The following is a 22,027-nucleotide window of genomic DNA, read 5'->3' on the forward strand; positions in this document are numbered from 1 at the left end:
ATCACTTCCATCAGGTGGGTTTCAGAGCTGGCGGCTCTATCCTGCCGAGCTCCGTTCCTCACTTTCCATAAGGATGAGGTAGTCCTCAGACCAGCCCCTCCTGTTCTGCCGAAAGTCGTGTCCTCATTTCACATTAATGATGTTGTTTTTGCCTTCATTTTGTCCAGCACCGGTGCACCGTGTGGAAAAAGGCTCTTCACACGTTAGACCTGGTAAGAGCCCTCCGGAGGTACGTGTCGCGGACGGCACCTTTTCGTCAGACGGACACGCTGTTCGTGCTCCCTGAAGAGCGCAGGAAGGGACTCGCTGCCTCAAAGTCGACCATAGCCAGATGGATTCGTTGGACTCTTCAGGAGTCCTACCGCATTAGAGGCACGCCAATTCCAGCAGGGATCAGAGCGCACTCTACCCAGGCAGTGGGCGCCTCTTGGGCGCTTCAGCACCAGGCTTCGACGGAACAGGTTTGCAAGGCAGCAACCTGGTCCAGCCTCCACACATTTGCCAAACATTATAATATCCATGCTCAGGCCTCGGCGGATGCGAGCCTGGTTAGGATTCTCAAAGCAACGGTGGCGCACCTTTAAACGAGAGGTGCATGTAGCTTGGATCGGTGAGTCAATCTCCCACCCAGGGACTGCTTTAGGACGTCCCACAATATCTGTGTCCCCCCAATGAGGCGAAGGAGAAACATGGATTTTTGTGAGTACTCACCGTAAAATCCTTTTCTCCGAGACGCTCATTAGGGGACACAGCACCCACCCTATTAGCCAGTTGGCTCTTGTTTTGTTTAAATTTATATGCATTTGCTAATTTGATATAAGGGTGGTGTTTTAGATATGTTGTACCTGTATTAAGGCTGATTTTGTTGTCCTCCTACTGCTTTGGCACCAAACTGATTTCCGCCCGCAATAGGGGCGAGGGTGTATACGACGGAGGAGGAGCTAACCTCTTTTTTTCACTTAGTGTCAGCCTCCTAGCGGCAGAAGCATACCCCCACAGTATCTGTGTCCCCCAATGAGTGTCTCGGAGAAAAGAATTTTACGGTGGGTACTCACAAAAATCCATGTTTTTCACAAAAATTTTACTTTAGCCCCATATTCTTTTTTTTCAAAATGGACCCCAAAATTTACTGTGCAATTTTTCCTGAGTATGCCAATACCCTATAAGTGGAGGAGGGAAACTGCTGTTTTGGCACATTGCAGAGCTCTTAAGAAAAGGAGTGCAATTCGGGTTTTTGAACGCAAAATTGTCTGGAATTGTTAGCGGACACCATGTCACGTTTTGGAGAGCCCCTGAAGTACCTAAACATTGGAAATCCCCCCACAAGTGACCCCATTTTGGAAACAAAACCGCCCCCAAGGAAAGTATCTAGATGTTTGCTGAACACTTTAAACTTCCAGGTACTTCACAGAAGTTTATATCATAGAGCCGTGAAAATAAAAAATCTAATTTTTCTCACAAAAAATGTTCCTTTAGCCTCAATTTTTTATTTTCACAAGGGTAACAGGAGAAAATGTAACCCAAAATTTGTTGTATAATTTCTCCGGAGTACGCTATACTCCATATTTGGTTGAAAACTACTCTTGAGGCAAAGTGCAAAGCTCAGAAGGGTAAAATTGCCATATTGGAATTCAGATTTTGCTGGAGTGGTTTGAGGGGTGCCATGTCACATTGGCAGAGCCCATGAGGTTCCAGAAACACAACCCCCCCATATGTGACCTCATGTTACAAACTACACTCCCCAATTAATTAAACTAGGGGTTCAGTGAGCATGTTATCAGAATTTTTTATATAATTGGGCAGTGAAGAAAGAATAATTACTTTTTTACTACTAAAATGTTGTTTTAGCCACAAGTTTTTAATTTTTGTAAGGGTTAGTATAAAAAAAAAAAAAAAAAAAAAAAAAGGACCTCTCGGTTTATAATGCAATTTCTCTTCAATGCGTCAATACCCTACATGTAATCGGGAACTTCTTTTTAGGCAAAGTACAAAGCTCAGGAGAATCATATTATAGTGCACATTTTTCTGTTATGGTTTGTGGGTGCCATGACCCACTGGGAGAGCCCATGAGGTGCCAGAACAATAGAAGCCCCCCATAAGTGACCCCATTTTACAAACTGCACCTCTCAATTGATTCATCTAGGGGTGTAGTGATCATACTGACCCCACAGGGGTGTCACAGAGTTTTATACTTTTTGGCAGTGAAGAAAAAATAATTACATTTTTAAAACCACAATTTTGTTTTAGGCCCAGATTTTGCATTTTCACACTGGGAAATAGGTAAAAATGGCACCAAAATTTGTCCTACAATTTCTGCTGAATGTGGAAATACCCCGTATGTGGCTGTACAGTACAGACTCTATAGTTACGGTGCGCTATTTGCCTCCTGGAGCGCAGATTTTCCTAGAATAGTTTGCTGACTCCATATGCAGAGCCTCTAAGTGCTAGAAGAGCAGAATCCCCATTTTGTAGTTGTACACTTTGGGAATTTATCTTCATGTGCAGTGACTATTTTGACATTTCCCAGTTTTTTTTCAGAAACAAGCTACAGTGAATGTTGCCGAGTGAAATTTGCAATCTGCCATTACAGTGGGCAGTATGATGCAATGTCAAGCTCGTTGTAGTGCCCAGCCTATGCTTTTGGAGATATGCATCCAAAAATTAGGCGGACTATCATCGCTACAGAAATACCAAATGTGGAAGCTAAATGTGGTTTGGGTACACTGCTCAGAAGGAAGCATTTGGATTTGGGAATGCAGAATTTGATTAATTTATTTTGGGAGGCGAGGAGCCATTTCACTTTTCCTTAGCCTTTGTACTACCAGTAACTTGGCAGCCCCCTTTATTTCCGTTAACAGATGACGGACTTGAGTGGAGACTTGCTTTTTTGTGGATTGATTTGGAGCTTTTGCTGGGAACATTTAACATAACGTTTGGGATCACATTTATCTGGCACACTACGCTGAGCACCTACTTTGGGGTTTCCATCTAAATCTCTGCGTGACGTAATTCAGATGAAACGCCAGAGGGATCCATTCACTGTAATGAGGCAGCAGAGTTACTCTGGACTCCGTCTAGCCTCTGTTCACCGTTGTCCTTCTTTTCAGACATGCACAAAACTGTGGTAGACGGCGCTTTTATGCATGCCTAAAAAGTCGGACATCGCTGGATCATAGGCCAGATGGTGTTCACAGCGCCTCCATCTGCCTCATTATAGGGAATCTTCTACTGGGGTTTCCATCTGAAGCGCTCAGCATAGAGCGCAGGATAATGTGAGCCGAGCCTTGTTGCGATCTTTGGGAGGCAGAATGAACAAATCAACAGCAGGTGAAGAATTGGTTATATTTAATTTTAATCCGTTTCTCATGCAGTATAAGTGACTAGATGACTTTATTCTTTTACCCTTAATGATTGCTCAAAGACACCAGAAAAGTACAAACAAATTTAAGCAAAATACTTGCTTTCAAAGCCAAATGGCTTCCTCTCCCTTTTGAGCCGCACACAGTTCCCAAATCGTTCACAAGTTTGGCTTTGCTGTAGCGGGAAGGACCTACTGAATTTACAGGGTGCATGTCTCTAGAAGCACAAGCTGGGCACAGTATATTGGTCACTACAATGGCAGATTTACAACTTTTACTGCATATTATCCACTGAGTGATTAGTCTCTGGAAAACTGTACCCACAGATGTATTTTTACAGGGGCGTAATTTACAAAAATGGGTCACTTTTTTTTTTTTTTTATTTCTGCAGCCTTGCAAGTGGTAACTGCAAGACTATTCAAGGAAATTTTGCATGTTAAAAGTTAAATAGCTCTTGAGCCCTGCCGTGTGGCTAAAAACTAGTTTCCAACAACATTTTGGGTATTGCCACATTCAGCAGATATTGCATGGAAAATTGGGGGGTCCATTTTCACCTATTGTTTCCTTGTGAAAATGAAAAATCTGAGACAAAAAGTTATCTGTTAGGGCTCTTGTACTTTAAACCTAGTCAGACAACCCTAATCTGAAAGGACAGGAGTCTTCTGAATTGTAGACCAGGCAGTCCTGCCGGTAAACTAAATGACCAAAAAGAAACTCAGTAGGAGAGGACAAGCCTGGGAAAGACCTTTTTGGATAGTATAGGAGATGTTTAGGGGCATCTACCACGATGAACAGGAGTTCTGGACTAAAACTAAAGAATCCTAAGCAAACCAGCATGCAAATTACCAACCTGGGAATGGAGAATTCTGCCCTCATAAGGAAGGACCAAGATTGCTATGGAATAGGCCAGACATCTGTCCTGACCAGTCCTTGACCTACCTTGGGAAGCTCTACTGGAGGTGGTTTGCTACTTGGGAGACAGTTAGAGGCCTAAGATCTCCACACACCCTGTAGGTTGAGGCAATGTGTCAGAAGTCGATTATCTGAATGAGCTGCCTTAACACCAAAATGAGAAGGAATCCCATAGGAGGTGAACAGATGGAAGCACTGCTAAACTTTACAACCCAGGCCTCCAAAAACTGTTGGTAAAAAGACTAAGATAAGGTGGACACTAGTTGCCTCAAAGGGAGGCCTCAATAGCCTATATATATAAAAAGTACCGCCCTACCCAGGAAGCATCACTCCTGTTGTATCCTGATCAGTGGTCTCCTATCGGCTAAAGAAACCTAGATGAGTGTAAACCACCTGCATCCAACACTGCCCAAGAAAAAGGCAGTCTGAATAAACTTTTAGGTTTGCAGTGTCCTCTGTGAGGATTGCCTGGCTATAAGTCATCAGCTAGTAGTTCTGACTCGCTCTGTAAGGTGGTCAGAAAAACCTCTGCCAAAGGCCGTTCTGGTGCTGTCCCACTGGTGGATGTGACACTGGACTGTTACGATAGTACCAAAGGTGGTAACAACCGCCAACAGGATATTGGATAAACAAGAGCTAAATGCAGGACCCATGCTGGCGGGAAAGGCACCTCCTCATACCCAGACTTTGTGGGTCCTATTCAATTGACAGAAGGAAGAAATGGATACCATTGCTTGGTCCTTGCTCGAGATGCAAGCATAATGGGGCAGGCTGGATAGCCAACCGTGCTCGGTTTTCTCTGGACTCCGACTTTATGAGGGCCAGAGAAGACTCAGGGACTACTAAGAAAGAAAAACAACTGTTGATAGAAGTGAAGGGGAGCTGCTGGAACTCTGCAAGCATCAAGTCCCCCCAAAAGCAATCAACTTACCTGGTCCAAGGGTTGATAAGGTTTGACAACACGATGAGGCCCAGACAGGATTGTGACTGAGGGCGCCGAGGCCAGCCAATGCAGGTGCATAGAGCAAGCTAAGGAGAAATGTAGGAAGTACCATCAATCCATTCAGTTAGTTGCATGAATATTATTAGCCTCCAGGTGGCAGCAGACTATCTCACGGTTACTGTGTCTCCCAATAAGACGAACGGGAAACCACATTTTCGATGAAAAAAAATGTATTTTATTCTTATGGCCCATTGAAAGAAAATTCTGTGAAACAACTGCGGTGGTCAAGATGCTCACTGCGCCCCTAGATGAATATATTGTGGGGTACAGTTTGTGAAATGGGGTTATTTTTTAGGCTTTTCTGCTGTTTGGCATATCATGAGCTCTGGTGATCTGACATGGCATCCGCAAACCATTCCAGCAGGTTTTGCACTCCAAAATGGCACTCTTTCCCTTTAAAGCTTTGCAGTGTGCCCGAATAGTAGTTTCTGACCACATTAATGTGCCCAGGAGAAATTATGTTTCAAATTGTGGGGTCAATTTTCTCCTATTGGCCGAGTAAAAAGATTTGGTGATAACGTAACATTTTAGTGGAGAAAAACCAGCATGATAAAATTCTGTGATGCCCCTTGTGGGTTCAAAATGCACACTACACCCTGTGGAGATTCACTCGCTTTCAGGCAGCTGGTAGCGCTCAAACAGTCTCTTGGTGCAACTGGAAGATTTATTAAAGGTCACTAACGTACATAAGATTCCAAACAAAACAGTTTTTCCAGCACAAAGATAAATAGAAAATAATCAGTCCACGCAGTAGGCATAGGTCTTCTCACATTCACACAGGCCCAAGTCTCAAAAGGTGTTTCCAGATCTACTCCCAGACACTGAATGAAGCACCTGGGCTGCCTTAAAGGGAATCTATGTCACCTCATTTTGGCGTTCTATGTAAATGATTTGGTCCGGTTCGATGGGTGGTGTTTTGGGTCCTTTCCTACACCCTTCTTTGGCTGCTGTCCACAATATTTCAGGGAATTTGCTTAGTTGTCCTCCATATTACGCGCGTGTGCATTGCAATCTTGACTCGCACACGCGCAGTATGCTTTGTCCAACTGCGGGCAAAGCCGAAAAGCATTAGTGCTCATGCGCCGATGAACTATGTCCCGGAAGTATTTAGCTGTCTTCCGGGACATAGTTCACCGGCGGATTCCCTGAAATATTGCGGGCAGCGGCCAAAGAGGGGTGGAGGAAAGGACCCAAAACACCGCCCATCGGACCGGCCCCAAATCATTTACATAGAGCGCCAAAATGAGGTGACAGATTTCCTTTAACTTGGCCATTTCAAGGCCTGAAACTGGAGGTATAGGAATGGCCAATCTCTCCCAGCTCTAGTTGCCATTTCTAAAACCCATGCCCATTAAAAAAAAATTTCTCAGCAGTATTTGTTCTGGAGCCTGCTTTTCTGGGACCTACATCACCGAGGATGAGAATAGATACCTCGGACACACACACACCCCATCCACGACCTTACCAGCTGCATACTTACTCCTCAGGCCCGCCCCCCGTCCAAAGCTAAGGGCTGGGCACCTTCTGTCAATTAACAGTGCACCCTTGACAGGGCATCAGCATTCCCCGGTTGTTGAACTTTATAGTTGCCCTCACCATCGCATTCCATCACCTCAAAGGGTCCCTGCCATTTGGCGATGAACTTACTCTCCACTATGGGCACAAACACCTGTCCCCTATTCCCAGGTTTAAACTCTTTCGCTCTACCTGACTATACTCCCTGAATTGTTCCTTGAGGAGCCACTCTTTTAGCTGGCCCTGGAGGCACTCTTTTACCTTGGCCCTTCACTTTGTTCCATCGACATAACCGATCATTCAGCCTAGGTAAACGTGCAACATAAACACCGGTTCCCATCTCCTGGAGAAAATCATTTAGCAACATAACTTTTCCCTGAGTATTTTTTTTAACTGAAGTCAATGAGCTGGGGCGTTCAAAAGTTTCCCCTGGACATCTCCAGCTCAGTCATGCTTCAAGGGAAGCTCGCTCATTCTTATTGCCTACGAGCACAGAAATTGAAAACTCATCTTTTCATGCCATTAAAACTGTTTTAATTGCATAAAAAGTTTAATTTTAAAAATGTTTCTTTTTTGTCAAATTTCAGATATTTCCATAATTCAACTCAAATCTAGAGATGGGCAGACACCTGAATGTTCAGGTCCGGCGGGTTCAGCCGAACAGTTGCAAAAAGTTTGGGTTCACGTACCAGAACAGTACCCGAATCCAGACCCCATTCATTTGAATGTGGGGGCCTGGAGATCCAGCGTTTGCCACGCTGTCATGTGCATGGCAGCGTGGCAGTCACCGCTTCTGATCGACAGTAAAATCATCCCCGACGGTCAGAGAGCCATGGTTCCCACGATGTCAAAAGACAGTGTGAGCGCTCAGCTGTGATCGGAGGTATAAAGCTTCCCTTCGGTCACTGGTGTCAGCTAATGGGACTACTGATTCCATCATCTGACACATGCTATCGCTAAATACAGTGAGAGCAGGAGCTGCGAATCGGAGTATTCATCAGACGCGCCTGTGCTGTAAATAAATAATTTTTTTTTAAAAAACAGCGTGGTGTGTGAATTCTCTTACTTCTGAGTCAGGGCTCCCTCTGGTGGTTACTGTGGGTAGTGGAGCTGGCCAGATTGACAGAGGACTGCCACCCGGTGAGGATGATTGGACATCTGGGGTTACTGATTGGAGTATTTAAGTCAGCAGGCTTCCTTCAATCACTGCTGGTGATTAGTTTTCCTGTGCATTCTGATGTCTCCTGCCCTGATCCTGCTTTTTTCATTTAAGTTGTTCATTTGCTAATCCTTTGCATCTGATCTGGTTTTGCCTCTTTCTGCTTGTTGCGAGGGTTCAGCATGCTTCACACTGGGGCAGTGCTGGACCCCGCTCCTTATGTTACAGCTTGTGTCAGTTTGTTCAGTCCCCTGTTACATTAGTCTCTTTTGCTTTGCTGCCAGTTCATACCAGAATGCTGATATAGTGGGGGAGAGGTCTTGAGACCTCAGTGTTTTTTGGTTCATCAGACGTGTTGGATTTTTTAGGGTTTTAGCGTAATTGCAGACAGTGTCTTTCCTTTCCTATCCTATCTAGTCAGTTTGGGCCCCACCATTTGCTCAGTCTGTTTTCTGCCTGCGTTTGTGTTTCATCTTGTCTCACCGACAATATGTTTGGGGGCTTTCTATTTCTTTGAGGTTCTACTCCGGGGCAGTTCAGATTTCACCTTTCTTGCTTTAGGCCCGGTTGTGACGAGGCGTCTAGGGCATTGTAGGTACACTCCACGGCTACTGTTAGTTGTGTTGTTAGGATTAGGGGTCTGCAATCCGCTAAGTTACCAACCTTTCTGGTTTCCTGGTGGCCTAGCCTATTCCTGCCATCTTCCTCGGTGACCTGTTCATAACAGCGTGGGTGTCCCTGTATTTTTGCTAACCAGCCAGGTAAAACTCACAGCTGTAGGCTGCAACCCTCAGCTGTCAGCTTCAGCAAGGCTAGTTATCCAGAATAGAGTGGTCCCCACGCTGTTTTTTTAATCTATTCTATTATTTCTAAACATTGTTTTTCGGTGATTCCTTATCCCCGTTCATATTGCACCCACACACACAAATGATACACTATTTGAAAGGTAAACTTGCCCCCTTCAGCAAGAAAATAGCCAAATAAACCACACATCCACAATTTGATCACAAAATACAGTTTAAAAATTAATTTTCATAAACCTGCAGTAAGGAAAAATGACCTGCAGGTGGCACCACAGTACCCCAAAGCACACTACCACAAAACTGCTCCACACACACACATGATTCACCATTTGAAAGGTAAACATTTATTTTCATAAACCTGCAGAAAGACACAATGACCTTCAGGTGGCACCTCAACCGGAAAACATTTTTTGGCCTCTACTTATCAAAACAATTTATTGTATTACCAATCTACATATATAAATACCTGTATGTGTTCATCAGCCCATGAAATACATTTACATTTGACCAGCTTGCTTTTTCTGAAATTGCCTGCGCCCCCGAAGACCAATGTGCGAAAATTTTGCACGGGCCAAGCTAGTTATTTAAATAAATGGGAAAAAAACGGCGTGGGGTCCCCCCATTTTTTTTTTTTACAACCAGCCTTGCTAAAGCAGACAGCTGGGGACTGGTATTCGCAGGCTGGTAAGGAGCCATGGATATTGCCCCCCCAGCCTAAAATTAGCAGCTGCCCAGAAAAGGCACAACTATTAGATGCACCAATTCTGGCGTTTTGCCCGCCTCTTCCCACTTGCCATGTAGCAGTGGCAAATGGGGTTCATAATTGTGGGGTTGATGTCACCTTTGTATTGTCAGGTGACATCAAGCCCACAGCTTAGTAATAGAGAGGCGTCTATAATACACCTATCCATTACTAATCCTATAGTTACATGGTAAATAAAGTCCTTTATTTGAAGTAACACTAAACACAGTTTTCCATTTTTATTTAAACGCCTAATTCCACCGAAGCCCTCGTTCTCCTGTAATAAAACTAAAATAAGAAAACAATATACCATACCTGTCCATCGTTTTGTCCCACGCCGTAATCCATGTCTGGGGGATAAACAGTTTTCAACCGGGATGGTGCCAAGATGCGACTTTCCGGACGGAGAACCACTGGTGATTGAACTGCTGTGAGTGGAGCCTCATCATCAAGGTTACCTCCGGTCAGTGAGGCTCCGTTCCCAGCTGGGCTGAACAGCCGTGACCTCGGTGAGATCTCTGCTAGCACCGCAAGAGTTTTCTTCTCTCAGTGCTAGCGGGGATCTCACCGAGGTCACCTCAGTACAGCCCGGCTGGGAACGGAGCCTCAGTGATGTTGCCGCATCTTGGCACCGTTCAGGTTGAAAACTGTTTATCCCCCAGACATGGATTACGGCATGGGACAGCACGATGGACAGGTATGGTATATAGTTGTTTTCTCCTTCGCCTCATTGGGGGACAAATGTTCTGTGGGTGTATGCTACTGCCGCCAGGAGGCTGACACTAAGTGGATGAATAAAAGGTTAGCTCCTCCGCAGTATACACCCTCTCCTCGATTGCAGGCGGAATCAGTTCTTGCTTAGTGTCCTAGGAGGCACACACATCTGGTCTCTTTTCCAGACTTTTTTTTATTTATTTTTTGTTTGTTTTTTTTCTACTTTACATGAAGATGAGACAGGGGCAACGGACCCTATTGAAAGGGTCCGATTTCCCCAAACCAACATCAGGCGAGCACGTGCGAGTGTCGCCTCCACGTAACTTTTCCCGCGATGCAGGACATGATGCCGGACTCGCCCTGACCACCCTAAGGTATCGAAACCCTAGGCTATACAGAGGTCTACGAATAGTCCGTGCAGCCCCCACTGCACCACCAAGGCTAGACTGCGGTGCTGCAAGGCGGCGGACGGTCCCTCTCCTCATCCCTTGGAAGGAAAGATGGAGCTAGGGTGCCTGCACCGTCCTTGATTTGGATGCAGCCCCCTTCCCTCCCCCTAACCTGAGGATCAGCTGGAGCTCCAGGGGTGAGGCGCTGAAGGATGTGGGCTGGGAGGGCTCCTGAAACCCCCAGGGTCGGCATTCCTCTGTAGTAGTCGATGACGAGAATTCGGATTACGACTCGGACGAGCCCCTTGACTTAATTACTCTGAGTTGCCAGCAGACAATGAACAGCCTTATCGAGGCTGTCATCCCAGACCCTGGGTATTGACAAATAAATCCACCCTGGCCTCAGGGCATAGGGTGTCATGTAAGCGGGTCAAGCAGCTTCATAGAGTAATTGCCGCTCACCCAGAGTTGACGACATAGTACAGCGACACAGGGAACGGCCGGACAGGCGTTTCTTAGACCAGAAAACGTTTGAGGTGGGTGGAATCCCTGGCGGTAGATCCACCCGTGTCGTGCTTGGCCTCTAAAGCCCTGTTGTCCATACCTAACGGTTCCTCTATTAAGGATCCCACCGACTGTCTCATAGAGAGCCTAGCTCGCTCAGTATTTGAGGCGTCGGGTTCAGCACTTTCTCCCTCGTTCGCTGCAACTTGGGTAGTTAAGGCCATGGGCTTTGGGTCTGAATCATTATACAGAGCCTTGCAGGGTATGGACCTGCCTGCGGAGATAGCAGATATTGCTAATCAGGAGGACTTGGCGTGCAGATTTAACCACCAAGAAGTCCCTGTCTTTTTGCCCTTGTCAGAGGGGTGCCATCGGCCATTCTAGGCTGAGCGTGGCTATAGTCGCCTGTTTGGTGAAAGGTTGGGACCAGCTTATTTCTGACCCCACAGGGGGCAGAAACAGTTTTCTCCCTCATAGAGGGTTAAGCAGCTTTTTTCATCACCTGACTCAGACACTGTTTTGGTCCTTTCGCAACCCGAGGGGAGCTTCAGCAACCTACTCCAGTTGCATTTTGCCCCAACTAGGACTCATGAAGTCTTATATGGAGCCAACCCATTGGGGAGAATGCGATACCAACATCCCCAGATCAAGGGGATCTAGAGCCCGAGGATCTTCGGCCTAATAGCGCGAGACAAGTGCCGGGCGACACCAGCAGAGTAGGCGGTCGCCTACTCTGGCCTCACCATGTTTAGCTCTCCTTCGTGCACAACACATGGGTAATGGAGCTGGTATCCTCGGGGTACAAGTTAGACTGTGTCAAACAGCCCCCATCGAGTTACTCCGGAAACACGGTGCTGTCATCCCTGGGCCGAAAAGCGAAAGAGGTCAGGGTTTCTATTCTGACCTGTTCACGGTCCCCAAAGGAACAGGGCTATCAAGCCCATTCTGGTCCTTGAACTTCGGGACAGATTTGTCAGGATCAGGACGGTCCCGGATGGAGTTTTTTAACTTGGTCATAGCGGCTATAGAACATGGAGGAGGTTTTCTAGTGACATCGAAGACGCGTACCTGTATGTCATCATTGTCTCTCCACATCAGCGGCCTATATTTTCAGTTCGCAGCTCTCCCCTTCGGGCGGGCTAGCTACCGCCCCCGGAGTGTCCACAGGGGTCAGGGAGGTCGTCATGGCCATTCTGCACTCCCAGGGCATAGTCATCTTGCCTTGTTTAGACGACCTTTTTGATCAAGGGCCCCTCATATCGAGCATGCGATGAGAGCATCAACATCACGCTAGATACTCTTGTGTCTTAAGGTGGTTGGTCAACCTGGAGAGATCATCCCCGGTCCCAGTTCGAAGGAGTTCCTTTTTAAGGATGATCTTCAGCACCTCCCGAGGGTTGGTGATCCTTCCTCAAGACTAGGCCCTAGCTCTTCGGCAAGGAGTCCAGATACTTCGTCAGCCAGTCCCTCCTACCTTTCGTCTTTGCATGACGGTCGTAAAGAAGAGGGTGGCAGCAATGGGAGCAATCCCAGTTGTCCAACTCCATCCTCACCCCCTGCAGCATGCCCTCTTGTCATCACGGGACAAGAACCTGTTCTCACTTGACCACCAGTGCCGGTTGCCCGGGTAAGTCAGACAGGCACTTGGAGGGAGGACAGTCAGTTCCTCCTGTCTTCAGGGGAAACACTTCTCACCGGACCAGGGGGTGGTGGTCACAACCGACACCGGTTTCCTCGGCTACAGAGCAGTCTTTCTCACCATTGCGAGTGACAGTGGTCGCCACAGGCGACATGCATCTCAATCAACTTGTTAGAAATTCAAGCAGCCCGGCTGGCTCCGCAATTTTTTTTCAGCATTCTCTAGCAGGCGGACAACGCCACAGCAGTGGCTAACATAAATCACCAGGGAAGCATTCACAGCATAGCAGCCAGGTGCGAAGTGAGGCACATCCCTCACTGATTGGCTGTCCACAGAGAGCTGGGCGGCATGCTTCCACAGCCGGCAAGGTCTTGTGTCCAGGGAATGGTCACTACTCCCCGAGGTCTTTTTCGGTAAGTATCCAGATGTTGGGGATTGCCGGATGTGGAACGGACGGTTTCCGGGGTAGGCGCCAGGGTGTTCGCGTTGGTCGCCTCAGTCCCAGGACCCGCAGACAAGCGCCGGGAATGCGTTGGTTCTGCCATGCAACCAGTATTCACCTCCCATACCTATTTTCCCCGCTGCCGCTATTCCCAAGGATCATCAAGAGGATCAAGGCAGAAGGTGGTTCCAGTGACGCCTCTGGCCCCAGATTGGCCTCGGCGGGCGTAGTACGCAAACCTGGTGCAGCTACTCGCTGACATTCCCTGGCAACTGCCAGGGCGCCCAGACCTACCTTCTCAGGTCCCGAGCTACTACCCGAATCCAGGGGCCCTAGATTTGACGCCTTAGCCATTGAATCTTGGTTTCTAGCCCAGGCTGGGTTCGGACGCAATGTGGTCACTACAATGGTTAGTACCCAGAAGCCCGCCTCAGTACATATTTTCCACCACACCTGGAGGATTGTCTCTTCATGGTTTTAGGACCACGGTCGTTCTCCATTGGGATTCTTTATTCCCAATATTTTGGCGTTTTTTCTTTTTTCCCAGTCCGGCATGGACTCGGGGTTAGCTCCAAGTTCCCTTAGGAGACTAGTGTCTGCCTTATCCGTCCTGTTTCAGCGCAGAATCGCTACCAATCTGCAGGTATGGACCTTCAACCAGGGGGTCTCACACTTGGTACCCCTCTATAGGACCCCTCGGGACAACTGGGACCTTAACCTGGTCCTAGGCGTTTACAGGAAACTACATCCAAGCCACTACAATTGGCATCTTTGACATACCTCCCCTGGAAGGTGGTGGTCCTCGTGGTGATAACATCAATCAGGCGGGTCCCGGGGCTGGCAGCTCGATCTTGCCGCGCTCCGTTCCTGATATCTCGCAAGGAGAAGGTGGTTCGGAGGCCAGCTCCCCCTTTTTTCTGCAAAAGGTTGTTTCCTCATTTCGTCTTCACGAGGATATTGCCTTGCCCTCCTTTTTTTCTCGGCACCAGTATACCATGTGGAAAAGGCTCTGCATGTGTTAGACCTGGGGAGAACTCCCAGGAGGTACGTGTCACGGACGGCATCCTTTCGTCATACAGACACGCGGTTCGTGCTCGCTGAAGGTCGCACGAAGGGACCTGATGCCTCAGCAGCGACCATAGCCGGGTGGATTCACCTGATAATTTAGGAATCCTACCGCAGCTATGCCAGCAGAGATCAGAGAGCACTCAACTCGAACAGTGGGCACCTCGCGGATTTTTGCGGCACCAGGCATTTGCGGAGCAGGTAGGCAAGGCGGCAGCCTGGTTCAGCTGGCACACATTCTCCAAACATTACAAATGTCCATAGGCTGGCTTCAGCACATGCAGCCTGGGTAAAAGGATTCTCCAAGCAGTGGCGCACTCTTACACAGTAGGTGCATGTAGCTTGGACCGGTGAATTAACTCCCGCCCAGGGACTGCTTTGGGACGTCCCACAGTACCTGTGTCCCCCAATGAGGCGAAGGAGAAACAGGGATTTTTGTGATAAACTCACCGTAAAATCCTTTTCTCCGAGACGCTCATTGGGGGACACAGCACCCACCCTGTTAGCCAATTGGCTCCTTTTTTGCTTATTAATAGGTATTTGATACCAGGTGGGTTTTCTAGGCATGTTACCTACATTGAGGCTGATTTTGTCTTGTAGATCTCCTACTGCTTTTGCACCGAACTGATTCCGCCTGCAATCGAGGCGAGGGTGTATACTGCGGAGGAGGAGCTAACCTTTTTTTCCATCCTCTTAGTGTCAGCCTCCTGGCGGCAGTAGCATACACCCACAGTACCTGTGTCCCCCAATGAGCGTCTCGGAGAAAAGGATTTTACGGTGAGTTTATCACAAAAATCCCTGTTTTTTTTATTTTAGTTTTATTACAGGAGATCGAGGGCTTCGGTGGAATTAAGAAAGATCGTAAGTATGGTTTAATTGAGATTATTAAAGGAGTCTGTATCATTCTTTCAATTAAAGGATTTTTTTCTGGGTGTTTGTTTTTTCTTACAATGTTACTATGGGATTAGTAATGGATAGGTGTCTTACAGATGCCGCTCTATTACTAATCCGTGGGCTTGATGTCACCTGACAATACAAAGGTGACATCAACCTCACAAATATGAACCCCACTTGCCACTGCTACAGGGAAAGTGGCAAGAGCCAGGGAAAGTGCCAGAATGGCTCATCTTATAGATATGCCTTTTCTGGGCAGCTACGGGCTGCTATTTTTAGGCTGGAGGGGGCAGTATCCATGGTCCCTTACCAACCTGAGCAAGGTTGGTTGTCAAAAATGGAGGGGAACCCGTGCAGTTTTTAATTATTTAAATAGTTAAAAAAAAAAAAAACAGCATGGGGACACCTCTATTCTTGAAAACTAGCCTTGCTGAAGCTGGCAGCTGAGAATTGCAGTCCCCGGCTGTGAGTTTTGTCTGGCTGGTTAGCAGAAATACAGGGGAACCCAAGCCGTTTTTTTTTTTTTTTTTTTTTTATGTATTATTATTATTATTTATTTACAGTGCAGGAGCGGCTGATGAATACTCCCATCCGCCGCTCCTGCTCTCACTGTAATTAGCGGTAGCAGGTGCTGGATGATGGGATCAGTAGACCCTTCAGCTGACAGCAGTGACCTGAGGTGAGCTTTACACCTCCGATCACAGCTCTCTTTTGACAGCGTGGGAACCACAGCAGAAGTGGTGTTTGCCGTGCTGTCATGCACATGGTAGCGCGACAAACACCCGGTGTTCGGGCAGCCAAACCCGAACAGTAACACGGACTTCCTGGTGAAGTCCGTTTTCGGTGTCCGTGCCCCGAACAGTAGGTATTCGGTACGGACGCCAAACTTTACTCTTCGTGCTCGCCCATCTCTACTCAAATCATGTCAACCTAAATTAACTACAAATGGCCGCCATACAATTTAGAATAACGTTGTCTGAATCTGGAGATAGTTTAATGTGTATGGGTGCCTCCTGACTCTACCCTTACAGATGGTGGTCTGGGGGAGATAAGGATACGGCATGTCTGTTTTTAAACTGCTGATACTTTTTACTTGAGCTGAGTCGCCGCCAGAGGAGTCACAGGACCGCCTGGCGAGTCTAAGCTCTTATGTGCATAGGAGACGGTTATCCGGTAAACAATGGTCCCGTCAGCAGATATCTATTGTGTATGAGGGGCTTAACATAAAATACAATGTGTCATGAAAAACATTGTCATAATCATTGGGATATGAAGAAGCATTCCAGAGGTATTGTCATTTAAAGTGACACTGGTCAGATTTAAAAAATCTATCCTGGTTGGAAAGGTGAAAATTGGCTGCGACAGGAAGGATTGCATTTTATTGCAAAATAATATGCGTTGAAGTAAAGTGCTGGATGTCAATTTTACCATCCAGCACTTCACTTTAGAGCGTATTATTTTTTTAATAAAATGCATAAAAAAATTATATATTTGTGGCAAAATTGACCCAAGCAAACACTTAGATACACAATACCTACTAAAAAATATAAAGTTCAATAGATACAATGTTAATTCCTGATACTTGCAATCCCCTTGCACATTCACTGAAGAGACCCCAAATCTTCACAATCTTGATGTTGTTAAAGGGAATCTGTGACCAGGTTTTTGGTGGGTGGCTTTCATAAATATTGGTACCTTTTTTAAAAAAAAAAAAAAAAAGTACAGTTAGCGTTATTTAAACTAAGTCATTTTACTGTTAACATTGTGTTGGGACACAATCTGTTATCATTGTCAGCAATTGTTGCACAAGATCAGAGACCTATTAATAGTTCTTAGTTTATACCTAAATTTGCTGGAGGAACATTAAGGGAGCGACACAATGACTCGAAGATCTAAGAAATACTTAATTTTTTTCAGAATTGTTATTATGTAGGTAATGCATGAATTTCAGCAACAGACAATGTTATGGCCTCACACTGAATGTTTATCTGCATCATAAATAAGTATAATTATTTGATCCCTTTCTGATTTTGTAACTTTGCCCACTGACCAAGACATGAACAGTCTATAAATTTAAGGCCAGGTAGAGAAGAAGCAGATGGCACTCGCCAATAAAAATCACTCTTTATTCCAACGATTAAAACATTAACGTCGGGAGGATGGGAGCGGGAGTGCAGAAGACGACGGCCGTTTCGCACTGAGGTTGTGCTTCTGTGGGAAATAATTATTTGAGGCATATTAAATTGTGTATCCACTATGTGGACGACATATTCATGATATGGGATGGAACTTGTGAGTCCTTTGACAATTTTGTGGAATATCTAAATACTTCTAACTCCATGAATATGTCGTTCACTTCTAAGTTTTGCAGTTTATCTTTGGATTTTTTAGATGTTCAGGTAAAGATTGTTGATGGTGACATCTGTAGAAGGGTTTATCGTAAGCCATCTGCAACAAATTCGGTGCTTCATTTTGATAGTTACCATCCATCTCACGGTTAAGCTCTCTCTACCATACAGCCAAGTGCTGAGGCTAAAAAGGATTAACAATACCCCAGAGTGTTTTGTACAACAATCTGGGGAGTTGTATGATAGATTCCGCTGCAGGGGTTATCCTAATAGACTCTTGAATGAGGCTTTGGGAAGGGTTAATCAAGTTCAGTTGGGGAAATGCGGTGGAATAAGGGTTCATAAACAAGGTAAAAGATTTGTTTTATGTTTTAAATTTGGACCAATGGATGGCATAATACGGTCTGCTATCCGTAAAAATTGGCATATCTTGGAGCGAGATGGAGATATTGCAGACGTGGTGTCAAGGGTCCAATTATTTCAAATTGGCGCAGTACCAATTTGGGGGACATTGTCGTGAAAAAACAGATGGTGAAGGAACGTGATAATTGGTTAAAAACTTATGTCCCTCAAGGTAATTTCAAGTGTGGTCAGTGTTTTTATTGCTGTTACCATGTAGTGGGTCGTACTCTGCAGGTTGGGGCTATATCTCATACCGTTTGTGATTTCATCACTTGTAAAACAACCCATGTGGTATATATAGTTTTTTGTTCCTGCAAATCCTTTTATATTGGAAAAACTATACGTCCTCTCTAAATGAGGTTCAGAGAACATTATAATTCTGTTAGCATGGGAAAAGGGGTGCCACGGTTAGACATGTGTGACCCATAGAAGCGCAACCTCAGCGCGAAACGGCCGTCGTCTCTTGCACTCCCGCTCCCATCGTCAATGTTTTAATCGTTGGAATAAACAGTGATTTTTATTGGTGAGTGCTATCCACTTCTTCTCTACCTGGAATTGTATGTCTCGTCTTATTGGAGAGGCACCCGGATTCTGCTGGAGCAATAGCTGTTGTATATCTGAATATGCCTTAATTCGTAGACAAATGTGCTGAGGCTTGGATTTTTCACTGTGCGGACTAATACTTCTCTGGTGTGCTATAAATTTAAGGGTAGGTTAATTTTAACATTAAGTGGTAGAATATAAAAAAATAAAATCCAGAAAATCACATTGTATAAATTATATAAATTTATTTGCATTTTGCAGTGAGAAGTAAGTATTTGATCCCCTACCAACCATTCTAGCGTAATGCAACTGCGGAGCAGTTGTGCACAACCTTCACCAGGGGGCGCTGGTAAGGGAAAAAGGGTGGCACTCACCTTGTATCACCACAGCGCAGACGTGCAGGCCACCACTAGGAGGCGACAGTAGTCAGACAGGCAGGGTCAGCAACAAACAGGAAGACGAAGTACAGAGAAGTCAGAGCCAGATGGGAACGCGGTGTCCAAGATGTGAGACGGAAAGGGGAGTCGGGGGTATAAGCCGGTCGGTAACGTGGTATCAGAGACAGAAAAACAGGAAGCGGGGTTCAGAGTTCTAGCAGAGTCATAAACTGTAAGGAAACCACCAAATGTACACAAAGTCAGGGATAGGGAACGGGTCAGACACTAATACGGGAAGTCAGAGGCAGAAGGATACTAGGGTATACGGGTCAGCTGCTCTAGCCTGGAAGCAAGAACAATCAGTCGCCTGCAGGCCGAAGCGAACTGAAATAGCAAAAACAGATTTGAAACAAGGCACAGGGGATTAACCCCCGCATGACCAGTCCAGGGAGAGGATAGCAGAAAACAAACCTCAGACTGGATCATAACATCTGGCTCCTACAGACCAGTTAGATGCTCCTAATCAACTTGTTACCTTCATTAAACACAGCAAGACAGCTGTCTTACATAGTCACCTTTATAAAAGACTCCTGTCCACAGACTCCATTAATCAGTCAGACTCTAACCTCTACAACATGGGCAAGACCAAAGAGCTGTATAAGGATGTCAGGGCCAAGATCATAGACCTGGACAAAGTTGGAATGGGCTACACAACCATTAGTAAGACACTAGGTAAGAAGAAGAAAACTGTTGGTACAATAATAAGAAAATGAAGAAATACAAAATGATTGTCAATCAACATCGATCTGGGTCACCATGCAAAATCTCACCTCGTGGGGTAACCTTGATCATGAGGAAGATTAGATATCAGCCCAAAACTACACGGGGGGAACTTGTTAATGATCTCAAGGTAGTTGGGACCACAATCACCAAGAAAACCATTGATCACACATTACACCATAAAGATTTAAAATCCTGCAGTGCCCGCAAGGTCCTCCTATGCAAAAAGGCACATGTGCAGGCCTGTTTTGAAGCTTGCCAGTGAACACCTGGATGATTCTGTGAGTGATTAGGAGAAGGTGCTGTGGTCAGATGAGACAAAAATTGAGGTCTTTGGCATTAACTCAACTCGCCGTGTTTGGAGGAAGAGAAATCAAGAACACCGTCCCCACTTTCAAGCATGGAGGTGGAAACATTATGGTTTGGGGTCTTTCTTTGCTAAGGGCACAGGACTTCTTCACCGCATCAATGTGAGAATGGATGGAGCCATGTACCGTAAAATCCTGAATGACAACTTCCTTCGCTCCACCAGGACATTGAAAATGGTTTGTGGTTGGGTCTTCCAGCAAGACAATTACCCAAAACATACAGCCAAGATAATTAAGGAGTGGCTCAAAAAGAATCACATTAAGGTAATGGAGTGGCCTAGCCAGTCTCCAGAGCTTAATCCCTTAGAAAACTTATGAAGGGAGTTGAAGCTCTGAGTTGCCAAGGACAGCCTCAAAATCTTAATGATTTAGAGATGCTCCGGAAAGAGGAGTGGATCAAAATTCCTCCTGACATGTGTGCAAACCTCATCATCAACTACAAAAAACGTCTGAATGCTGTGCTTTCCAACAAGGGTTTTGCCACCAAGTATTAAGTCTTGTTTTCCAGAGGGATCAAATAATTATTTCTCACTGCAAAATGTGAATTTATACAATGTGATTTTCTGGATTTTATTTTTGATATTCTTTCTCTCAATGTTAAAATTAACCTACCCTTAAAATTATACTGTTCATGTCTTTGTCAGCAGGTAAACTTACAAAATCAGCAAGGGATCAAATACTTATTCCCCCGCCACTGTATACACCAACCAGAATACTGGTGGTAGAAGTGAAATAGCAGGTGATCTGCGCTGGTGGTGTACGACTGATCAAGGAGTGAGAATTAGACACAGTTATTGACATTGCAATTTATCTACGCGTTTCAAAGTATTAAAATTTCTTCAGAATAAAGCTCCCGTTACACATAACGATGTCCCAGCGATCCCACCAACGATCCGACATGGATGGGGTCGCTGGGGCATAGTTAGGCTGATTGCTTGTGAGCTGTCACATAGACAGCCCCTCCAGTGATCAGGACCAGCGAGCAAGCTGGTTTCTAATGTAAACATCGGGTATCCAGGAGCCGCGGCTTTTGGATACCCGATGTTTACCTTGGAAACCGGCGTACACATCGGGTATCTAAGAGCCGCGCAGCTCCTGGATACCCGCTTTTTACCTTGGAAACCAGCGTGTACGTCGGTTTCCAAGGTAACAGCGGGTATCCAGGAGCCGCGGCTCCTGGATACCCGCTGTTTACATTAGAGACCAGCGATCAAAAAATGGCCCAGGCCGATCGAGCACGATCAGCGATACCCGGCAGGGGGGGCGGTTGCTGATCCCCGTCACACACAGCGATCTCGACAGCAAGATCGCTTTGTGTGACGGGGCCTTAAGAATCACTTCACAGAGTGGTTCTCTTGAAGAAGTTGTAACACTTTGAAATGCATAGAGAATAAATTGCAATGTCAATAACTTTGTCTAATTCTCACTCCTTGATCGGACGTACCACGGCAGCACAGAACACCCATTTCCCTACTACTATCAATACCACATTGGTTTTACCAACCTGAAGGGCTGCAGCAGCTGGAACCATGTGCCTTTTCAGAGTTATGTCACAAAATCATATCAGGTAAGCGGAACTGCCTTTTGATCACCGCGATAGTCAGGATGACCTCCAATTGCGCTCTTTGTTCACTAGCGATTTCCTTACAACCAAAATACTGACCCCTCTACAAACCAAGTACAGACAAACTTCTTGTATTAACTCTCTGTATTTTATTGTATTTTTTTTTGTTGCTGTCAACACAAAATTAATAAAAAGTAATTATGCCTGTTTATTTTTCTTGTTCTAATCGTGGTTCGGATTTTTAAAGGAGAGAAAAAAAACCAAACATAATTGCGGTTTGTGGATCTGATCTAAGTATAAGTCAGTAATCACATATCACAACTATCACATGTGGTAATGCTTAGATTTCATATTAATGACAATCTAAATGTTACCAGGTAGCTATTGTCAGGAAATGCCCTATTCATTTTAAATCAGGTTCTTGTATTTTAAATGTACAAGAGGCACTGTTTAATTCTTTTTACATGTCGTAATGTGTATTAAAAGTAAAAAATACTGGTCATTG

General features: G+C 45.6%; 1 protein-coding gene across 3 annotated transcripts in view; it reads left to right on the plus strand.

Annotated features, from left to right (window-relative positions):
* The window catches only part of TRAPPC11 (trafficking protein particle complex subunit 11), an 87,662-nt gene that overhangs the window by 50,045 nt on the left and 15,590 nt on the right, over positions 1-22,027 (plus strand). The window lies entirely within an intron of this gene.

This window comes from Dendrobates tinctorius, unplaced genomic scaffold (assembly GCF_039654945.1).
Source record: "Dendrobates tinctorius isolate UK_male_01 unplaced genomic scaffold, ASM3965494v1 ptg000008l, whole genome shotgun sequence".
NCBI lineage: Eukaryota > Metazoa > Chordata > Amphibia > Anura > Dendrobatidae > Dendrobates > Dendrobates tinctorius.